The following is a 22,403-nucleotide window of genomic DNA, read 5'->3' on the forward strand; positions in this document are numbered from 1 at the left end:
CAGGCAAGCGGTTGGGAGCCAGCAGTCCTGGATTATGAAAGGGATGTCCGACTGCCCATTTAGGCCCGATCCCATAGGGCAGTCGGACATCCCTCAAGGGGTCCCAGATTGGGGAGGGTTCAGGCTGGGCTGGGGGACACCCCCCCTGCAGTGCACAGATTTCGTGCACCAGGCCTGTAGTATATGCATACGTGTATATGTGTGTCTGTGTGTGTATGTGTGTGTCTGTGTGTGTGTGTATGTGTATACACATATTTTTTATCTATGAGATAAAAAAGTTATACTAACATTTCTTCCTGTGGTCAATGATATTAATTATGGTTTATTTTTGACAGCCTTACCTGTACTAGGAAATAAATTAATGGCTGCCTGATGAAATTTAAGTGTAACTCAAAGACAAAAAAGAACTCTATTGAGGAAAATGCTCTTGCAAATTTAGAGAATTTTTAAGAAGTGATTATACAAAAGTGACTGAACCTAACTTCACTCAGGAGCCGTGGCATGGAGCATTGAGGGAGTCACAGAGGACACTATTTTATTAAAAATGACTAAATGAATAAGTCAGGTTTATGCTGTGAGAATAAGTTGGCTACAAAATAAAAATAAATCCAGCCTAATATCTGTTTGTTTAATAAATTTAACTATATAAAATGGCTGAGTTTATAGGTCAACAATAAATATCAACAATTTTACATGGTTTAGTATAATAGCATCATATAAATTTAAAAGAATTCAACAGAAAATTTTAAATATCTCCCCTTACTTCCCAAATTACCTGTTAAAGAGAATTTCCAAAGTTAAATTTTGTCTCCCCCTACCATGTTAGAAATAAGTCCTTCCTTACTAGACATGTAAAATTAATTTCATATCAAACAAGAACCAATGGTTTCTGGGTGAGTTGGGATCACTTGGGAAGTGGGGCTGGGACGTGGCAGCCAGTCAGGCAGAGGGGTGGGATCAGGACAGTGGGACCCAGGAAAGCCAGCACTCACAGGGCCAGGCTAGATTCTGACCTCTTAACACATATTTACTCTTTTAAATCAAGAAGCCAGTGCGGTGGCATTATTTCTAGCTGCATTGTTCTAAATGAGGCAGGCCAACTAAGTAGTTGGCTAAGCTCACCATTTGTGGATATTAAAATAGGATTCACACCTAGGCACTTAACGAGACACTGTATTTCTCCCCAAATAGCACCCTCTCCTTCCAGCTACCTTCCCCTGACTCCATGTTACATTTCTTTATGGGCATTTATCCTCACCTGCTGAGTATATTTGCATGGGCTCCTGTATTTGTTGTTTGCCCATTGGGCTAAATTAATTATATTTTTAACACAGGGTCTGGATCAGGGTTGCCAAATAAAATATAAGATATCTAATTAAATTTGAATTGGAAATAAGCAACAAATAATTACTTAAAATATAAATATGGCCCCAGGTGGTGTGGCTCAATGGATAGTCGGCCTGCGGACTGAAAGGTCCCAGGTTCGATTCCAGTCAAGGGCATGTACCTTGGTTGCAGGCACATCCCCAGTAGGGGGTGTGTAGAAGGCAGCTGATCAATGTTTCTCTCTCATTGATGTTTCTAACTCTCTATCCCTTTCCCTTCCTCTCTGTAAAAAATCAATGGAATATATTTTAAAAAATAAAACAAAATATAAGTATGGGTCCCAGCTTGTGTGGCTCAATGGTTGAGCATCGACCCATGAACCAGGAGCTTACAGTTCAATTCCTGGTTAGGGCACATGCCTGGGTTACAGGCTCAATCCCTAGCAAGAAATAGCCAGTCGATGATTCTCTCTTATCATTGATGTTTCTATCTTTCTCTTTCTCTCTCCCTTCCTCTCTGAAGACAATAAAAACATATTTAAAAATAAATAATAAAATATAAGTATGTCCCACATACCGCATGGGACATACTTACACTAAAAAAGAAAATGTTGTGTTTTATCCGCAATTCAGAATCAACTGGATATCATGTGTTTCTATTTGCTAAAGGGGACAGCCCTAGCCTGCGTCCTTGAGAACATCCCCCCTCCCCACACAATCCTGTTTCCATCACGTGGCTTTCCAGTAGACAGACACCCCACTGCTTTCAGAAAGCCTCAAGGAGTCCTGGTGCATGACAGTAGCTCCTTGTAGCCCACACATCTCTTCCTGTTTCGTCTGTGACCCTGTTTCCAACCTCTGATATCACCCCTTGTTAGCATCCTACTCTGGCCCCTTAGGCCAGTCTCCCAGGCATTCAGAGAGCAGGTTCAGGAGGAGTGGGGGTGGTTGGGCAGGGAACCCTGAGAGTTTGAAGGCTGAGTAGGAGAGAGTAGGTAGGTAGAAAGGAAAAAATGGTCAACAAAGTGTCAACAGCCTGTTGGCAGGAGCTCAGCAGTGTTGCCCTGAAGGAGAAGTGTGGCCCTGGACCACACCAGTACCATCCACGCTCTGGTCTATTGAGGGAACCCCACAGAGGAAGCTCGCCAGGAGCCCATTCTTCCAGAAGAAAGTCTATTCCTCAGGAGCACCATTCCTCCCAGTGGGCTGTTGCCGCCAGCATTGCCAGCAGTTGACACTTTCACAACCGTTTTCCATCTCTTTCCTCTAATCCAGCCACTGATCCTTGTATTAGGGTCACAGGAGCTGTCTTCAGGGTAGAGCGAGAAGGGACTCGGATCACCAGAGGCATTCCGGCTCCGCGCTTCCACGGAGGACTTAAAATTTTAATCTGATTTGACACAGTTATTTGGGGAATCTGCGGACTTGTCATGAGACAGATGATTAAAGCGGAACTAAGGGATTTGGGCCTGTCTTTTTGAAGAAGATAAAAAAAAAAATGTGGGAGAAATTTGCTTTGTTTCTCCTTTGACACATCCCTTGGAAGAAAATTGTACTGTAGACCCCTGGCAATGCACTTGGCCCCAGTCGCCAGGCTGGGCATGGAAAAATAAAAAAGGAAGAAGGAAAAGAAAAGGAGGCAAGAAAAGATCCTTTCTCATCAAAATTGTTAGTTAGTATACAATGCATTTTCTGTCTTTGTCACTAGCCAACTTGGTGAAAAGAGTTATAGAAAACAGTGAAATGGAACTATTTTCTTTCTTTTAACCAAAGTGTGCTGAGAGGTAACAACTAAATTATGGAAAGAGGGCAATAGATGCAGCTTTAGGGATGTGCTACAAGAAAAGAGAGTGTATGCCTGTGATTCATTTGGAAGTCCAAGGGATCTCATTCAGTTTTTACTGAGTGGAGTGGTAGAAACAGCGCATGCTGACCACTCTCTAGGACAGTGATGGCGAACCTATGACACGCGTGTCAAAGGTGACACGCGAACTCATTTTTTTGGTTGATGTTTCTTTGTTAAATGGCATTTAAATATATAAAATAAATATCAAAAATATAAGTCTTTGTTTTACTATGGTTGCAAATATCAAAAAATTTCTATATGTGACACAGCACCGGAGTTAAGTTAGGGTTTTTCAAAATGCTGGCACACCAAGCTCAAAAGGCTCGCCATCACTGCTCTAGGAGGCGATGCCAACAGCTTGTCATTGGCCAGTGTTCGGTGAACTTCACTCCGGAAGCCAGGGAGGTGGTTGTGACAGTTCCCAGGGTAAAAACCAGAGTCGCACTTCCCGCAGCAGAACCTGTGTCTGTCACTCCGTGTTTCAGGTGGTGTTCCTTTGTGACACATTCCTGCAGATTTCCTGCTTCTCCTAGGGTCAGCGGGAAGATGATCCCATAAGAGCACGTTCCTTACTCCAGTAAGAACTGGGTGCACCATCTTTGGTATCTACACAACTTTTTGCCCCAAGCCCAAGAAAACACCAGTGTTGTAGGATGAGAGAATCAGACTCATTCCTTCCACCACCCACCAAGACAAGCAAACCAGGACAGAAGGATCTCATAGGAGATGGCAACATTGGGACTTGACATTCCTAAGGGGAGAGGTGGCAGTTCCCTGAGCCTCCGGCAGCCCGTGGAATGGGGTGGGGGTGGCATTTCCCGAAGTCCTGACATCACAGGACTGTTTTTTATAGGAGCCCTCCTACTCTTTATCTGAGAACTTTACTATGCCCCCTGCTGATGACAGCCCACAGACCCACAGAGAGGCGTTCTGGCCTGAGTACAGAGACTCCTAAACCTTGTGTTTGACCTTGAGCAAATTACATAAAGTCTTGGGGCTCTGTTTCACCACCTATAAAATGGGAATTATTCTGCCTACTCCTCCCACCTTCACAAGGTTGCTTTAAGGGCAAAATGTTGAAATTATCTATTTAAAAGCATTTAAACATAAAAATTAATGCAGCCTCGGCAGTAATATCATAATTGTCATCATTCTGATAGCAGTATCCACATCCATGTACTTTATCAATGGACAGTTGTATAATCCCCCCACAAGCACACCCTGTCCCATGATGCAACAGATATGCTCCCACCTTTGCTTTGACCACTCCCTGTACCTGGAATGTTCATTGCAAACTTCCTGCCTTCCCTCAAAATGTGTCCAAAGGGTATCTTCTCAGTGAGGCAGCCCTGACTATTCTCACATTACAACCCACCCTTTGCCCCCAGCATTTAGGATACTCCATGGCTGCTACACACTCTTCTGTAAACTTTATCTCTACTAAAGAGTCTATTATAATTAAATGTAATTATGATTGAAGTAATATATTAAATTGTCCTAATAAATGTCATTTTTTATGTTTATGATCAATTGCCTGACTCTCCTTCATGAGGGCAGACCTGGCTGTGTATTTTGTTTGTTAAATAGCCTGAGCTTGTTGAGGACAGTGCCTGGCACAAAGTAGACATTTTAAAAATTTTTGTTAAATTGGGTAATTAATTAAAAATAAACCGTTGGATAGCCACGGCATGCCAGCTGCATATCTCCACATTCCTCAGCCTAGAATCCAAGGCCAAACACAACTAGTCTGATCTACCTGTAGGTATCATCTTCCTCTTCACTTTTTTTTTTGTTTGTTTCCCTCATTCATAAACATTTCAGCTAATGGGGATTTTTCTCAGTGGCCCCAAACACCCTACAGAATGTTATCAACTATCTTTACCCTGTTTCTTATGTTTAGCATGCTCACTCTCCAAATGTTCTCATGTAAAATCCTATTTATCTTTCACATTCAAATGCATTTTTCTCTAGGAACCCCTTCCTGATTTTTATACAGGGACATACCCCTTCCCTCTCCTAACTTTGCATGTAGCTTATGCCTCTGGTATGGCCCCTCCATTTAGCTACTATTTCAAGGAGTACTTGGATTGCAAAGAGAACACAAGCCAGGAACACACAGCACTGTGCGAGGACCAGAAGAAAGAGGCCTCCAGGTTGCATGGTTTCTCTCCAGAACCATGACTGTGAACACAGGTTCTCTCCTCCTCCCCGTGTCTCCCACCTGTTGGAGCAGAGCCACTCAGCGCTTTCACCAAGAGGTCCCAGGATGGCAACAGTAAACAACCAGGAGACATTATAAGGGTGAAAGCATGTCAGTAAAACACACTATCTCATTCCCCAACTATCTTATAAGGCATAATGTATACAATACAACGACCAGGAAGATGCTGAGAGCATAGGTCAAGTTCACACAGTACAGCTGAAGCAGAGAGGGAAGTTGACTACTTTTCACAAATTCCTGGATAAATGCGGCATTTATCCTGCATTTTTAATGCAGTCTTGTTTTAATAAACCCAATTTTCTACAAATTTATTACAAAGAAAGAAATCTCCTGAGTTCCTCCCATGGCAAATTCCAGGAGCTGCTGCTGCAGCATTACCCAATAGCCCGTAGAGAAACTTGCCAGTTGTCATTCCTCATAAGTTGAGTGTCCATTGGCTATAGACATCACCTATGCAACCTGTCTATCAGGAAAAGACCAAAAGGCAGTCAGATCCTAAGAAGTTCTGTTTGTTTATGAAGTTGTATCTGAGTGGCATTTTCTTTTTTTTATTCAACTTGGAAAATCTTATCAAGATCTGGATATACAGAGCTCATTGGGTTATTAAGAGTTTCCCCACCAAAGCATTCAAACACATGGAAACCCAAAGCATCTCATTAATTTCAAGATCTACTGATTGACTTCCGCTGGCTGGTAAACTCCAATGGAGAATGGTGACCAGGGTTATAGAAATAATAGTAACCAGGCACAACAGCAGGCAACCAGTAATCTGCTTTAGGTCTTTCTACACTGGCCTTTTTTCATAATTTTATATGAATAGAATGATACAGTATTTATAATTCTATACTTATGTTTTGCATATAACTTCTTTCATTTAGCACAATAAAAACATATCCATGTTGTAACATGTATCCGTAATTTGTTTCTTTTTAATAGTATTTTATTATTGACACTTTGTCTATTAATCAATTGATGGACATTTTGATTGTTTTTATTTTTTGGCCACTTTGAATAATGCTTTTTTTTTAACATTGGGTAAATACTCACAAGTGGAATTATTAAGCCATATGGTAAGTTTATCTCTTAGAAAATGTCAAATTATTTTCCAACATGGTGGCACCATTGTACATGCCCACCAACAATGTAGAAGGCTTCCCATTTTTCTACACTCTTGCCAACCCTGGCTATTAACAGTCTTGATTCTACTAGCAAGAGTTTTGAAACTCAGTTTATTTCTGGGTCCATTGACATCTGGCTATTGTTCATGTAAATAAATACACAGAAAAACATCTTATTGGTAAGTTGTCATGAGTGTGTGAAGACTTACAGGTGGCTTGATATTCAGTATTCATTTCCTGTTAATCAAAAGTCCCCAACCTATCATTTGCTTTACTGTTTGACAATAAGCTGTCCGTCTTCTCTCTCACTCTTCATCTCCTCCCGTGTAGCCTCATATGAAAAAGTTTCAATTGCAGACAAGAAAAAAATAACCCAGAAGTGGTGAAGGAAAAAAAGTGACAAACCAAAATTTTTCAGCAGACACACACATGAAAAATTATGTAGCCTGATGTTTCTAAAAAGGAAGTGGAAACAGCTCAAGCCCATAGCAGCAGAATCTAGGCTGCTGAGTTTGGCTTCTCCTTTCACCAGTCACCAATGGCTCCACCGAAATAAAAAGGTTAGTCATTACTCAGTGGAAAATTTTGTGGAAAGGAGAAAAAATATATACTCATGGAATCTCTTGTCCAGACCACAAATTATTTTATAAGTGACAATTAATTAAGACCCACAACACACACATAACGAAGGCATTTTCATCCCATATTGTAGCAAAGCCTTGCTAAACCAAGTTCTTTAATATTTTGGGGGAGAGTATTGGGACATGGGAATTTCACAAGAATTTTTACAACAGATAAAGGCCACTCGGGTGCTGTGTTGGGAAAGACCTTTCCTTTGTTGAAGGTAGTTGAGAAGTGGAAGAATCAACCTACTGGATTTGCCATCTGTTATCAAAAGTTCATCCTCTTTGGAGGTCAAGTTTAGGACATTTCATGGTAATCTTGTCACTCATCATACCCAGTTTCAGCCAACATAGAGTGGCCATCATGGTAAACTCTTTAGCTTATAGTTCATCCAGCAAACATTTACTGAACATCAAGTGTACTAGTATGTCAGTCATCACATTTCCTGAGACTGTCAACTCAAGTATTTTTTAATAACAGTGTCACAGCACTCAAGTTGCCGGCAATGGGTGTTGACAGAGTTGGGTGTGGGAAGTGGAAGAACCGCAAGATAAAACAAGAAATTAAATCATGGAACCTTTGTGAATTAAGAGAAGCAGCTGAACTGAGAAATTCTAACTCCTGGACCCTAGAATTATGATATCATCAGCCAATCCATTCAATACTTTGTTGATGTTGGGGTGTCCTTGTCCCCCCCCCCCAAATCCAGGACTTTTCCAAATTCTGTCAATGCCCGAGCCATCAAGCCAAGTGCTATTTTCAGCTCCAGCAGCTCCCTTGTTTTGCGAGTTCAGGCCAGACAGGAAACCACCCAGTCTGGGAGGATTCAGTTAAATCCCCAAAGAGCACTTACTCTCAGGTGCAAGACCATCAAGGCAGCAAGGGATGTTCCAGTTAATCACTGTCCACAGCAAGAAGTGAACAAGTAGCCACTGCTCTTCCAAGGAACGCACACCACTGTGTGTGTATCTGTATCCACATACATGCAGATACACACCACTTGTATGTATCATAGATGTATTTGTGTGTATGTATGTAGATGTATGTAAATATATGATAAGTGGATCAAAAATGTGTATTACAAATTCTGCTGGTCCTCTCCATGTAGCTCCCCATGGTTTTCTATAAGGAACTTGTGGAGAGCTTAGAAATCAATTTATCTTAGGAAGGTATTTTATTTTGATTGAAAAGTGCTGCTGGTTGGAAAATTCTTGAGAGTGAAGGGAGTAATATACAGCAGAATTTGTAGACAGGAAAAAAACATCTGTCACAGACAGAGTTTTGGTCTATAAGTTGGAGAACTTGTCTAAGGTGTTCTTGACTCACTCATCATCTCCCATCATGAGGAGCAGAACTTATCTGAGGTTTCAGTTATTAAGTCCGTTCTGGCCTTCCTGGTCTGACGAGTGCCCACAGTGGCTTTAGAGATAAAAGAGGAGCGGGAGTGAGCATTAGGATTCATCAACTCACCCAAAAGTAAATGCAGTGTCTGGGACATACCTATTCTAAAAAATTATTCATTGTTTATCTGGAATTGAAATTTAACTGGCTTTCCTGAATTTTATCTGGCAACCCCTTCATCACTCATCTTTATGCCGTGACTTCTGCCTAAGCACTTATTGTCATTTTTGTCTTTATTTCCCCATGGGGCCTGGGAACAGAGTAAAGAAACTACAAATTTCATTGGGTGAATGGATAGATGGATTACTAATATAACCTTGAATCCTTAATTCTTTCTTAAAAATAGATTTTTATTGATTTCAGAGAGGAAGGGAGGAGAGAGAGAAAGAAACATTAGTGATAAGAGAGAATCATGGATCAGCTGCCTCCTGCACATCCCCCAATGGGGATTGAGCCCGCAACCTGGGCATGTGCCCTGATTGCAATTCGAACCTTGACCTCCTGGTTCATGGGTTAATGCTCAACCAGTGTGCCACGCCAGCCGGGCCGAATCATTAATTCTTATAAGGTCCATTATCTAACATTAAGTGTTCAAATTGAAGTTAATTGAAGAAATAAATGTCATTGAGATGTTTTAGTTGTATGACTTCAGGAGAGCCTATTTAATACAATTAGTTAGTTCCCACATTTGGCAGGTTGGTACGTGACTTGGGGTGAATTACTCTCCTGCCAGGGAAACTAAGTTCCATTCAACCGTGGGCAGCTAATATTAGCAAGTACTCACTATGGGCTGATATGTATTTATATTAACACTTTATGCTCCCAAAACCCTACAAGGTAAGTACTGTTGGAATTTGAACCCAGCCTGCCTTCAAAGCTGGTCTCCCAACTAGTCAACAGAATGATGTATGTATTCAACGATGCTGACTCTGTAGCTTTGGCTTCAGAAAGTAAATAAATTCTTCCTGATCACCTCTGCCCCAGCTCTGTTCCTCTGCAAGCCAAATCTATTCTTGAACAGACCCTCCTGGGATTCTCAGCTTCTACAGCTTTCTCTCCCCTCCGCCCCATATAGCTCTTAGCTGGCATTGGAAATGGCTTTCCAAAATGGTGGCAACAACACACAAGAGAAAATTCCCAGTGGAATTAAGCACCAAATTTTTTAAAGCTTATCAAGTAAGTCCTCCTTTTATCCTTTGCTCCAGAAGAGAAAACAGTAGACAAAAAGGAGCAATTAATACAGTATAAGAAAGCTTCTATTTTGAAACTTTTGCTTGTTAGGTGGGAAGGAAGGGATTGGAGTGCAGACTTCTTACAGACTGGAGATTCATATTCAGTAGATAAACAGAGACCCAGGAAACCAGACATAGTTCACTTTATTAAAGATGATTCAAGTGATCTCCACTGACTCATAGCATCTATGTTTTGGGGGGAAAGATGTTCTTGAAAAGTTCTGTAAGTCGTTTCATGTAGAGGACTACAAACATATTAGGTGTCATGCTGTTTTATCTGCACTTGATAGAGATGTAATGCATCTTTATTATCCAATTTAAAACTAATATTTTAGGTGATGACAAGTTGAGAAGATGGGATCCACAGAACTGGAACTGGAAATTATCAACTTGGAAAATGTAATTCAGCTTGACTGATGGCTGGAAGGAACAGGGGTGAGGCTGAATTAACATTTTGGAAGGCCAATTCATCAGCTGTAATAAGTCAGTTTCCAGGGGAAAAATAATGTGTTAAAACATGGGATGCTTCGGTTCAAAAAAATACTATAAAAGGCCAGTATCAAGAGAGATTTCCAAAGAAGTGTGTTCAAAGGATGTTTCCAGGTTTTTTTCCCCCAGAACTGCATTTAAAGAAAATTCAATAGTTGTCCACCTGTAAGGACTGAAATGATGGGGTAAAGTTCTCACTAGGCCAGTGATGGTGAACTTATGACACGCGTGTCAGAGGTGACACGTAAACTCATTTTTTTGGTGGATTTTTCTTTGTTAAATGGCATTTAAATATATAAAATAAATATCAAAAATATAAGTCTTTGTTTTACTATGGTTGCAAATATCAAAAAATTTCTATATGTGACACGGCACCAGAGTTAAGTTAGGGTTTTTCAAAATGCTGACACGCTGAGCTCAAAAGGTTCGCTATCACTGCACTAGGCAGATAAGGATAGCTGGAACAATACCTTATTTCCTCAGATTCCTCAAATTTCATATCAGTGGATTTTCAGTCCAGTTTGCATGAATGTGTTAAGTTTGGTTCCATTCTCTGCCCACATGAGCCTATGCTAACCCACTAGACTTTGGTGTTCTGGGGCTTAGGAAACACAGCAGGGGGATTTCCCACTTCAGAAACATTGACAGCCAGCGTCCCTGCCTTTGAGTATCATAGCCCTATGTTCCTTAATCAAACCTCCAGGGGCCTCAAACCCATGGCACCCAACATTCTAACTACTGTGAGGAACAAGCAAACTACCTGCTCTGTCTTACCACCACCACCATCACCACCACAACCCTCCCCTCTCCAAGCCATAGGGTCTTCTCATAGCCAGGCCCAGAGGATACAAACAAACTAGCACATGGCCACCGTGGGATATGGAGGCCAGGTGTGTTGATCAATTGCAAGTCATCAGGATGCAAAATCTCATTTCACTCCAAGTAGAAGTCTCAGTTCACTCCAAGTAGAAGTCTCAGTTTATCTCATGGGTGGAGGTGAAGAGGAGGGGCATACAGATGAAGGTCGAATAATCCCAAAGCAGAATCTTTGTGCCTTACCTTCCCGCTCCGACATAAGGAAACTGGTAACCTTATCGAGTTGGATCCCACTAGGCGGGACCATTCTTTATACTTTGGGTCTGATGTGCTCTAAAGTCAAAATGATCACCTCATTAAGAAATATCAAGAAACTTTTACCCAGAAAACATTGATGGGGCAGTAGGGGGAGGGGGCAGGGTGGCTAGGATAGAAAAGGGGGAAGAAGAGAAAGAAGGGGAATAGGATTAAGAACAGAAACAGGGATGAGAAGAGGGTGGGGAGAGCTTAACCAAAGCCTCGCTCTGATGGAGCCCATGAACCTCTGCCAACAAGCTGCTCTTGGTTTTTTAAGGCCCCGTTTCATTAAGACCAGGAGTTGGGCAAGGTTCCCTCCTGATCACGGGGCCAATCTGCTTCTCTGCTATTGCTACCATTGAAAAGGGAAGACAAAAAATATTTGGCATCATTGCTTAGACAAATTTGCATTTCACTGTGGAAGATTCATGGCTGTTCAACTCTGCTCAGTTCCAATCTGTTCCAGCTAAATAACTTCTTTATCCTTCTTACTTATTTTTGTAGGGACAGAAGGGAATGAGAGAAAAGAGATAGAGGTAGAAGGACGAGAAACAAAGAAGAGGAGAGGAGAGGAGAGAAGAATGAGAATGAATATGAGAACACAGTCTTGTGGAGTCATTAAATTCTTCCCAACCCCCTTTGAAAGTGGGATATTTCCTACATGTATACAGAGAATTAGAATTTGGATTAAACCGTTTCTTATCTTACCTATGGTTTCAAAGATGAGAGAAAATAAGGACCCAGTATTGCTTAGCTTTTATTTTTTAATTTTGAAAATGTATATGAAGCAGGCCTATCTTGGTGCCTATCCAAAATATAAACCCTTATTTATAAAATGCCAGAGGAAGCTCATTTGTATCCATCAGACTTCTTAATGTCTTGAACCTTGAAAAGAATGTTAATAGAATGCTCGAGGCCAGACCAATTGGAGACAGTAGTTACGCTTGCGAGGTGCCTTCTGATCCTACGATCAAATGATTCATGACAAGCCCTATTTTCCATGTATCAGAGAATTTGCCAGTGGGACAAAGAATCCCTAATTCAGGATCATTCTTCCCTATCAATCTGCAAACCACAGAAAAAGAAAGACAGCAAACCTGGAAAACATAAATCTCTTCTTAGAAGTTTGGCATTAGCAACGAATGTAATATTTCACAACAACAACAACAAAATCTAAATAAATAAACTTGGACTGAAAGACTTCAGTTGAAATCAGATCCAATTGCCCAAGTTCCTTATCAGGTATGATCCCAGGCCGGAGATGGAGGCAGAGTGAGTGCAGTAAGCAAGCTATACAATCAGCTCCTCAGAGCACGCAGACCCACCATGCATGCTGCTCTGAGTTCTTATTTGCACAAGGTCTGCTGCATTTGGATTTATTTGACTTACAAAAAAATTGGTAAATATTGACTTCATTTTCCTTACAAGTATAGATAGATATGTATGCATGTAGAACTCTACAAATACACATTCCAAGTAAATTAGGAAATGATATAATGAGTTTAACATGGCGATTGCAGTCACTTGAACAAAAAGGAAAAGGGGAACAAAGAAAGAAAGATCTAGCTGCTGCCGTTGCCTGTTTCTGGCTATTGAACCATAAATTGAAAGGGCTCCACATAGGTTTGGCCAAGGAACGCCTTCTGCTTTTGAAAATTGAACCCCCTGCATTCTGATTTAAAAAAAAATAAAAGGACCAAAATTGATTTGGTCAAGTCTTCCTATTGTGAAACATTTCAGAAAATGTTTGGATATTTTCTACTATTTTTGTCCTAAAGAGCCAGAAAATGACAATGTAGAGGAAGAAGAAGAAAAATTACATTCTGATACAAAAAAAAGAAGTGATTATTTCCACCAATTATTCAAGAAATCCCCAACCTGATCCCTTTCACTAACCATAGTACAATGTGTGTGACTTAAATGTGCCCCTCTGCCCCATTACCCAATGAATGACTCTACCCCAGATCAAGCCCAACCTTCCTGTAGAACAGGAGTTGAACTTGAGAGGAGCGGAAGGACTCACTCTATGCTCCCTTCTACTTGGTTCAAACTGAACCCCCAACGCTTTTTATTTTCTTAGAAAAATCCTAAGGAACTGGCTTGACAGTTACCCTCTGCAACCTGCCACATGTCAAGAGGGTGTCAGTGTTAGGCACTGTGCATTTTCTTCTTCAATGCATTGAACTGTAGAATATTTTTTTAAACTTTCTCTGCCCATATTCACATTGGCAGAAAACTTGCAAAACAGGAATTCCAAAAGTATGGGCACCTCATTGATACCCATAATTCAATGAGAAAAGTGTGAAGTCTTCTGTCCTCACCACCCCCACCTAATTTCATACTGCTATGTGCTAAACTGAAATAAAAACCAGACTGAATGTCAGAACCGGGCACTCCCTGGGTGCTTACTGTCCCACGCATTAGATGGGATGCTGGGGGAAAAGCTGAGAAACAAGACAGGCATGCTCAGTAGTTTTGTGGATTTTCCATCCAAAAAGGGAGAGAAGCCCTAAGTGGTTTGGCTCAGTGGATAGAGCGTCAGTCTGCAGACCCAAGGGTCCCAGGTTCGATTCTGGTCAAGGGCATGTATCTTGGTTGTGGGCACATCTCCAATAGGGAGTGTGCAGGAGGCAGCTGATCGATGTTTCTCTCTCATTAATCTTTATAATTCTCTATCCCTCTCCCTTCCTTTCTGTAAAAAATCAATAAAATATATATTTTAAAAAGGGAGAGAACCACTTAGAAATAATCACCCAAATGGTGTCAGGTACTCTAACAAAAGTATTGAGTGTCAGAGGGCATCGGGCAGAGAGGGCCTAACATAGGTTAGGTGCAGTGGTCGACAAACTCATTAGTCAACAGAGCCAAATATCAACAGTACAACGATTGAAATTTCTTTTGAGAGCCAAATTTCTTATACTTAAACTATACAGGTAGGTACATTGTTATTAACTTAATTAGGGTACTCCCAAGGCTTAGGAAGAGCCACACTCAAGGGGCCAAAGAGTCGCATGTGGCTCGCGAGCCGCAGTTTGCCATCCATGGGTTAGGGGAAAGGGCGAAGATATCAGCAAAGGGCTGAATATGCGGTTGCAATAATCCTATTTTCCATTGCAGACTCCAAATTGCATCGATGTAGCGCACAAGACAGTCTGAGTGAGCAAGAGGGAGGAGGTTGATTGATTCCTTTGATTTTTCATTTTTGTCTTGTTTTGAAAGTATTTTTTCCCCTCTAGGTGGATAGGATGCAACCTCCTTGGGAGAAAACAGCATCAATAAGAGAGAGCAAGCAAACAGAGGCTGCTGGCCATCAAAACAAGATATGTACTATAAAGGTATGGAGAGAGTCCGTGTATGTCTGCCTTTTGCTGGGAAGAAGTCCCTCTGTATGTCGTGAGGAAGGGACAAGGAGAGACAGAGGCAGAATCTCACTCAGAAGCCCAGATGCTGAGGCCAGTGCTTCTGGTCTTTATTGCAGTTCTCAGGAGCCCACATCCTGTTTTCTCCTGGGCTCTAACTCATTGGCGTGGCTGGACCAACTCAGAATGTGCCTTCCAGCTCTGCTGTCTGTGCTAGGCTGGGGAATGTTTGGTTAGCTCCTGGTGCATCAGAGGTTTACATTATGCAAGAGGAGTCCAGCTCCGAGGTCTGTTAGATCCTAATTGTTCACAAAAGCCGCTGTGCACTTTGAATCTTCAATGCAGAAGAAACATTAAGCCCTTGTCCCGTCTTATCAGTGGGAAAGTCAAGACTAGACCTGTCTTCCTGATATCTTGCCCAGAATCCTTCCCAAGGATCCTTTATTTTTATATCTGTGGGTAGCAAGAGGGGAAAAAATGCACTTGCTCTTTTCCACATTTGAGGTTTATAAAATATTATATGCCCTTATTTAAATTGCAGTGTCACATTATACAATATATTTGTATTATTAAAAATTGACCAAGTTAAATGACTTGTAAACTATGTGGAATGGCACCAACTAATTGTTAGGAGGAGGCAGGGGGAGGGGATTAAATGCATTTCCAGTACCTGATGTCACAGAATCCCCTAGGAGAGTCAGAAAAAAAATGGTGAGATTATATTTACCAATCTAAGAAGCACCTTAAACATATGCAAAATGCATTTAACCTAATATAAGCTATAAATGGAAAACCATTTAGTTAAACGGTCCACTTAACTGCCCTTATTAAGTGCAGTGAGAACAAAGGGTATAAAATCACAGACTTGGAAAAGTCATCCAGGCTGACCCCTCATCAGGTGCTTACATGCCTCCAGTGGGAGGGGTCTCACTACCACCTAACAGCCTATTACAGCTTTAAAGTTTTTAATCTGCAATTCATAAGGACATGGAGAGAGAAAGGAGAGAGAGAGAGAGAGAGAGAGAGAGGGAGAGAGAGAGAGAGAGAGAGAGAGAGAAATCCAACCGCCTTCAATGTAAAGAATAGACAAGTTACCAAGAATGCAATATAGCATTTTACCAGACTACTCAAATAAAGAAATTATTATCTGTTCAGTAAATAAAACATTGCCTTAAAGAGGAGCAGAGCCAAAGTAGATCTAATATAGCAAGTCATTAGTTTAACAAATATTCACTAAGTACTTCTTATATGCCTAGCACTGCTCTAGGCATTGGATAAAGCAATGAATAAACTAGACTATGTTCTGGCAGCTTATACAAGACCAGCTTGTATAAGAATCCGTATGTAATAATGATAGCACTTCTGTTATGTGCCAGGTTTGGTTCTAAACGTCTTATGTATATTAATATATTTGGTCCCCAAACGACCCAATGTACAAGCTACTTTTCTGATCCCTGTTACATTTCTACATATGAGAAGACTCAGGCTTTTCCTCCTAAGTTTCGTGCCTAGTGTGAGATGGAGCTGGTGTGCACCAAGGTAGCCTGGCTCCAAAGCCATTATACCTGGGCGTCTTTTAGAAAAAGTGTGCGTCTTTGGGCAAGGGAAGGGTTGCTTGTTTCATCCTAGGGGAATACTGATGCTATGGGGAGGACCTGTAACTGCTTCCTGGAGGAGCTAACCATAAGCAAAGGCCTTTCAGTCAAATAGGAAATAGATGGATGAAGTTTACTGCAGGTGGATGGAGTCAAAGGATGTGATTCCACCAAAGGGGACAGCAGGTACCCAGACCTAGAGGAGTAAGACAGCGTGGCATGTGCCAGAGACAGAAGGACCACAGTGTACGTAGACCCCTGATGGACAGGCAGATTGCGACAGAACTGAGATGAATTCATTTAGTTGTCATTGCTGGTGTTGCCTGGATCACTCCTTCCTTGATGAGTTAATTGATTTATTCAGCCATGATTTATGTGCTGTGATATGTCAGTCACTCCACCAGGAGCTCGATCTGTAATACCCCTCACACTCATGTAGGTGTTCCTCATTCTAGACAGGTGAGGAGATGGAGGACCAAGCAGTGCTCAGATCAGCAGGACAAATGTTTTAGAGATGGGAGGCAACACTGAGCATGTGCCATTGCTTGTTAATTAGCCTAGAATTAATACATAGGATTCATGCTCGGCCAATCGAAACACCAGAGTTATACTTTGAAACTTGTGAGAGTGATTCTAGAATTTATCTTGGGGGTGGAGGGAGGGGGCTGGATGTGTAAAACATAACCAATTAATCTCTGGGGGAAAATACAAGCACTTGGGTTAGAGCACGATCAGGTAATAAAATGCATCGTGAAGCATAATAACTTTAAAAAGTGGTGTTGCCCTAACCGGTTTGGCTCAGTGGATAGAGCATCAGCCTGTGGACTCAAGGGTCCCAGGTTCAATTCCTGTCAAGGGCATGTACCTTGGTTGCAGGCACATCCCCAGTGGGGGGTGTGCAGGAGGCAGCTGATCGATGTTTCGCTCTCATCGATGTTTCTAGCTCTCTATCCCTCTCCCTTCCTCTCTATAAAAAAATCAATAAAATATATATATATTTTTAAAAAAGTGGTGTTGCCTAGCTGGTGTAGCTCAGTGGTTGAGTTTCGACCCATGAACCAAGAGCTCCCTGGTTCCATTCCCACGTTGCAGGCTTAGTTCCCAGTAGGGGGCATGTAGGAGGCAGCCAATCAATGTTTCTCTCGCATTGATGTTTCCATCTCTCTATCCTTCTCCCTTCCTCTCTCTAAAAAATCAATAAAAGGTGGCAGAAACAAGAGTGCAGCGTGAACATGGGGGAGCAAAAGAAAACAAGGAAGTATGCGAGCATGAAGGGAATGCTTAGTCTCAGAGATCAGAGGCTTAAAGAAAAGGATAGATTAAAACCTGAAAGGAAAGAAAAGAAAGATCCCAGTGCACTCAAAGAAAGAGAAGTCCCCCAACACCCCTCCTGCTTATTCTCCAATATAGCACACAGCTGGTTGATACCACATCCTGGTTGATACCAACTTTATCAACTTTTCCATTAAGGCCAAACTGGACTTAGCACAGTCAATGGTGGATTGTCTCTATGCCAAGGTATCCCTTGTACAATTGACTGTGTAATGGCTGAAATTGAGAACTTGGGGCAGAAGTATTGAGCGGCTCTAAGGATCACCAAGGATCCAAGATTTGAACGATTACCGTGCCCACACAAAGCAACCTATGCAGATGACTGCTTAGTACAGAGTGTAACTCAGCATGAGGGTAATTTTGTGGCCACAGTTGACCGGGACCTTAAATGAAGAATCAGGAAAATCCCTGGGGTTCCTGTCATGTACATGTCTAACCATAGGTGCAACACTGAGGGGATGCCAGATGATTATGGCCCCTCTCATTCTAATACTTAAAAGACAGTTTCTCTGCTTTCCTTCAACCGACTTTCTCTAGTGCAGATTTATTAAACATGCTACATCATGCGCTACTACTCCACTCACACTTTGCTGTTATGAGCTGAGAATGGTGAAATACACTTACTTTTTGGTGTTATTTTGAAAATGATGTTGTTTTGAAAATGAAATTTTGTATCATTTAAAATTTTGTTACATCTTTTTATAAATCAGATGACTGCTAAAAGATATATATATATATATATAGTGCTGTGGGTACGAGAATGGACAACCAGCCATCTCCTTATAGTCAGCCTGCACTCAAAAGTGAAAGTTAAGAAATCATTTAAAATCTCCAGGAATAGGTGAAGATAGAATGCCATGATAATTTCCATTCTTTAATTGCTATCAAGACTAAACATTTTTCATATATTTATAGGCCATTTGTATGCTTCTTTGGGTGAATTGTTCATTTTCTTTACCTATCTTGATATTACTTGGGGGGCTTATTCATGGATTTCTTTAAGATCTTATGTATCAAGAACATTAAATTTGGTAGCATTTATTTCTTGCAAAGGAACCATGCATTCATTTTTATTTACCATCTACTACAGCTACCTACAGCCTGTATACCCATGCATGTGCACTTCAGCAGACACTTTGGCTTGTCGGCATTAGCATTCATTCTCTCTCCACAGTGATAACTAAGAAGATGCAGCAGTTGAATCTGAAGGAACACTCATACTTCTTGGGACCCTACATTAGCCACGTCACAAACTTCAGGGGTGACATTTGGACCACGTGGCTTTTTTTATGAAAAACCTCATACTTGCCTGAAAAAAGACATCAGTACTACATTAAAAAAAAAAAATTCGTGCCCATTTGAAGAAAGTTTTCAAGATACAAAAATATTTGTCTCCATAATTCACCCTCTTTCCACCATCCATCCTTGACTGTTTAAAAAATGAGTGCCATGCTTTATTTCTCTCCAGATTATTCCGAGCAGAGTCTATGATATCTTAGAGCAGACACGCAGCTGAGTGGGTCGTCTGACTCTCCACATGTCTACTATCTGAGTAAATAAACAGAGACGTCGCCCACCAATGTCCCCATTCACAACGCTAAATCCAGTGTCTATAACTCTCCTCTCTCAGACTTGATTGACTTCTGTCCTCAAAGCCTCTTCCAGGACCGGGTGCCCAGCAGAATCCTGGATTACACCATGCAGTGTATTTATCTAATGAAATATGAGCTGCGGGTACAACCAGCTATGCCTCGCCACAGACACCCCATCCATCTGCTGAAAATAATCAATCTCGGAAAATAAAAGTCCTGGGAAAAGTTAAAAGTGGGTACACGCCAAGGATTAACGAGAAGGTCAAGGGCAGAGCTGCAGTTATTTTACTGACCCGGAATCAGGGTTCGGGGGAAGGATCTGGTCATGTACCATTGGTCTAAAAAATGCATTTATCACAGAAAGCCAGGCTGGCTGACGGCAAGGCAGCTGGGCAGGTTCCTCAGAGGCGCCTCTCGGATGGGAAACCGCGAGGTTGTAGCGGCAATGGCTTGATGGCAACGTAATCCAAATAAAATAATCCCAGGGGTTCCCTCCGCTGACCTTGAATCCCAGACTACATCTCATATCCCACAGACAGACTCTTCCCCGTAGGCCCCAGAGACGGAGCCTGCGTGCCCTGTGCTTGAGTGGATGTCTGTGGTCGTTATGAGATTACCTCAAAGGCAAAGCCTCTACGTACAAGACCAGCAAGATTTCGAAAGAAGACTAAAACCCTTCCAAGTGCTCTGAGATTTAGCTTTCGAGAATTTAGAATTCCAGAAAGCCGTATTTTCATATCTAAACTGCCAGGTTCCAGGCATGGGAGACGCCTTATTCCTGTTTTGCAGACAGACGTGTCATCCGCCAGGTACTTATTGAGCGCGCCAGTCTTGTCTGCCTGCAGGGGACTTACAGTTTAATGGGGAGCCCTGTTGTTCCACGGGTTTGTTGTCGCCGTGATTTTAGCTGCTCCGCACCTACAGTTGTTTGACCTACAACCAAATAACAGAGAATGACTTGTTTTGACTCATGCAGGTTCATGGAATGACTGAGGCCGCTGAGCAATAGGGCTTCCTCTTTGCATCACAACTTTTAAAAACCAATCTTTATTGTTGAAAGTATTACATAGGCCTCCCCATTTTCCTCCATTAACCTCTTCCAGACCATTCCCATCCTCCCCCAAACCCTCGTATGCATGTATGAATACAAGTTCATTGGTTGATCTCCTTGTATGCACCCACCCTCCCCTGCCTTCCCTATGAAGGTCAGCAGTCTGTTCATGCTTCTATGTCTCCGGATCTATTTTTGTTCATCGGTTTATTTGGTTCATTAGATTCCACATATGAATGAGATCATGTGATACTTGTCTTTCTCTGACTGGCTTCTTTCGCTTAGCATAATGCTCTCCAGGTCCCTCCATGCTGTTGCAGCGCAACTTTATCTGAAGTTGGTGACGCCTGTGCATTTCAGAGCCAGGGCCCCAAACGCAGTCAGGGGGACATGAGTGGAAGCCAGATTCAGGGAACAGGAGCTAAGGAGACGAAGATCGCAGTCCAGGGGCAAGTTAGGTCTGCAAGGAGGCCATGGGCAGGCGTTGGTGTGGAGACAAGAGGAGGGAACATTCCTTCCAAGTGGAGAAAGAAATGGAGGAAAAGTCACGAAGTCAGGGAGCCAGGTGCGTGCGTGCAGTGGCCGGTCGGCCGAGTGGACCCGCTGCTCTCTTTGCTTTGGCCGAGACAGCGCTGCGTGGAGATGCATTCCGACTGACTTGCAAGTGTGGGAAACAGAAAGTGTTTTGTCCAGGTCAGAGAGTGTCCCGTTTTCCAGTCAGGCCCCCGGTGCGTGCCACAGTCCTGACTCGGCCGCCCTCCTGTCAATGGGCGCTATGTTCTCGCCAGGAAGGGCAGCCCTCGCTAAATGTTATGGTTTGGAGTGATCCTTCCCAAGGATGGAAAACCGAGTTAATTCAATTAAGGCCTAGGGTCCTGGGCTTTGAACCAGCCACAGTCTCAATTTTATGAGGGGATGAAAAGTTAATTATTGGCCGAGTTTGAGGGACGCCTACTTTGAAAAGCCCTTTCCAAAAGACTCATTTCCCCTTGGGCTTCCCTGGGGAACAGCAAGACAGGTTGCGCCAGGGTCAGAAGGAGAACCTCGGGAGCTGGGTATTCAGATGGGGGCCCTGCATGCCCCAACTCTACCCCAACCCCCAACCTCGCTCCATCCAGCATCCGAAGGGCGGGATGCTATCTGAACGTGACCTGAGCCCGTGTTTATCTCACAGCCTACTTTGAAAAACAGACAAGAAAATGCAAATTGAATTCAGGAAGTCAAGTGTTCTGGGTGCTTTTTTTAGGGGACGGTCTCAATAATTCATTTGAAGGGGTGTTCCCTTTCTAAGGCAGCCTTGTTGCTGCTTTTAATGGTATTACTTTGTTTAACTTTAAAATTTTAACTCCAAAAGTTAGACACACCTATGTATGCATGTGTAGACATAATACCTATGCGACCATTGCAGTGATGTAGAAAATATAACGAAAGTGAAAACCATTCATAAGCCCACTGCTCATATGATAGGGCAGTGATCTGGGTGTGTATACTTCTAAAAACTTTTTAAGCACAGATACATATACACACATGCACCACACACAACACACATACACTTCACATAGTTAAGCCCACACACAAGTGGTTATGCAACCAGGTTAGATTTGTTTTTCACAACAATATATCAAGACTTATTCCCACATAAGTTGGGAGAACAGAGGGTGACGTGCATGGGGTGCGGGGAGGGGGGGAGGGGCGGTAGGGGGGAGGAACTTTTGGAGTGAATTGAGAAAACTAAAGCCCCAGTGAAAATACCAACCAATCTATGGTGCTGTTCTCAGACCTGACTGACATACTCAGTGAGGCTTTTATCACCTCAATTTAGCAAATGCTCAGTAAATGGTAGCTCCTGCCTTCTCATCAGTAAATGCAGATTTATGTCTTCCTCTCTAACGGCGCAAATACCCCGTTGTATTTATGGGGTATTTGCCCTCTTATTTTAGTACGACCTTCTCGGTGGACATTTAAATTGTTTCTAATTTCTCGCTCTCATAGATGGATAGGTGATGCACATTCTGCATGTGCAGCTATGGTGGCTCTGGTATTTATGTAAGAAACTGGGAAGAAATATTGTCTGAAAATAAGAAACATCAGTCCCACTCCCAGGC

The 22,403-nt window shown here is 42.2% G+C and overlaps 1 pseudogene; it reads left to right on the forward strand.

Moving 5' to 3' along the window:
- The first annotated feature begins 17,555 nt into the window (after positions 1-17,555).
- LOC102769840 lies at positions 17,556-18,152 on the forward strand (annotated as a pseudogene).
- Positions 18,153-22,403: the final 4,251 nt, after the last annotated feature.

The sequence above is a fragment of the Myotis davidii genome, unplaced genomic scaffold, assembly GCF_000327345.1.
Source record: "Myotis davidii unplaced genomic scaffold, ASM32734v1 scaffold172, whole genome shotgun sequence".
Classification (NCBI taxonomy): domain Eukaryota; kingdom Metazoa; phylum Chordata; class Mammalia; order Chiroptera; family Vespertilionidae; genus Myotis; species Myotis davidii.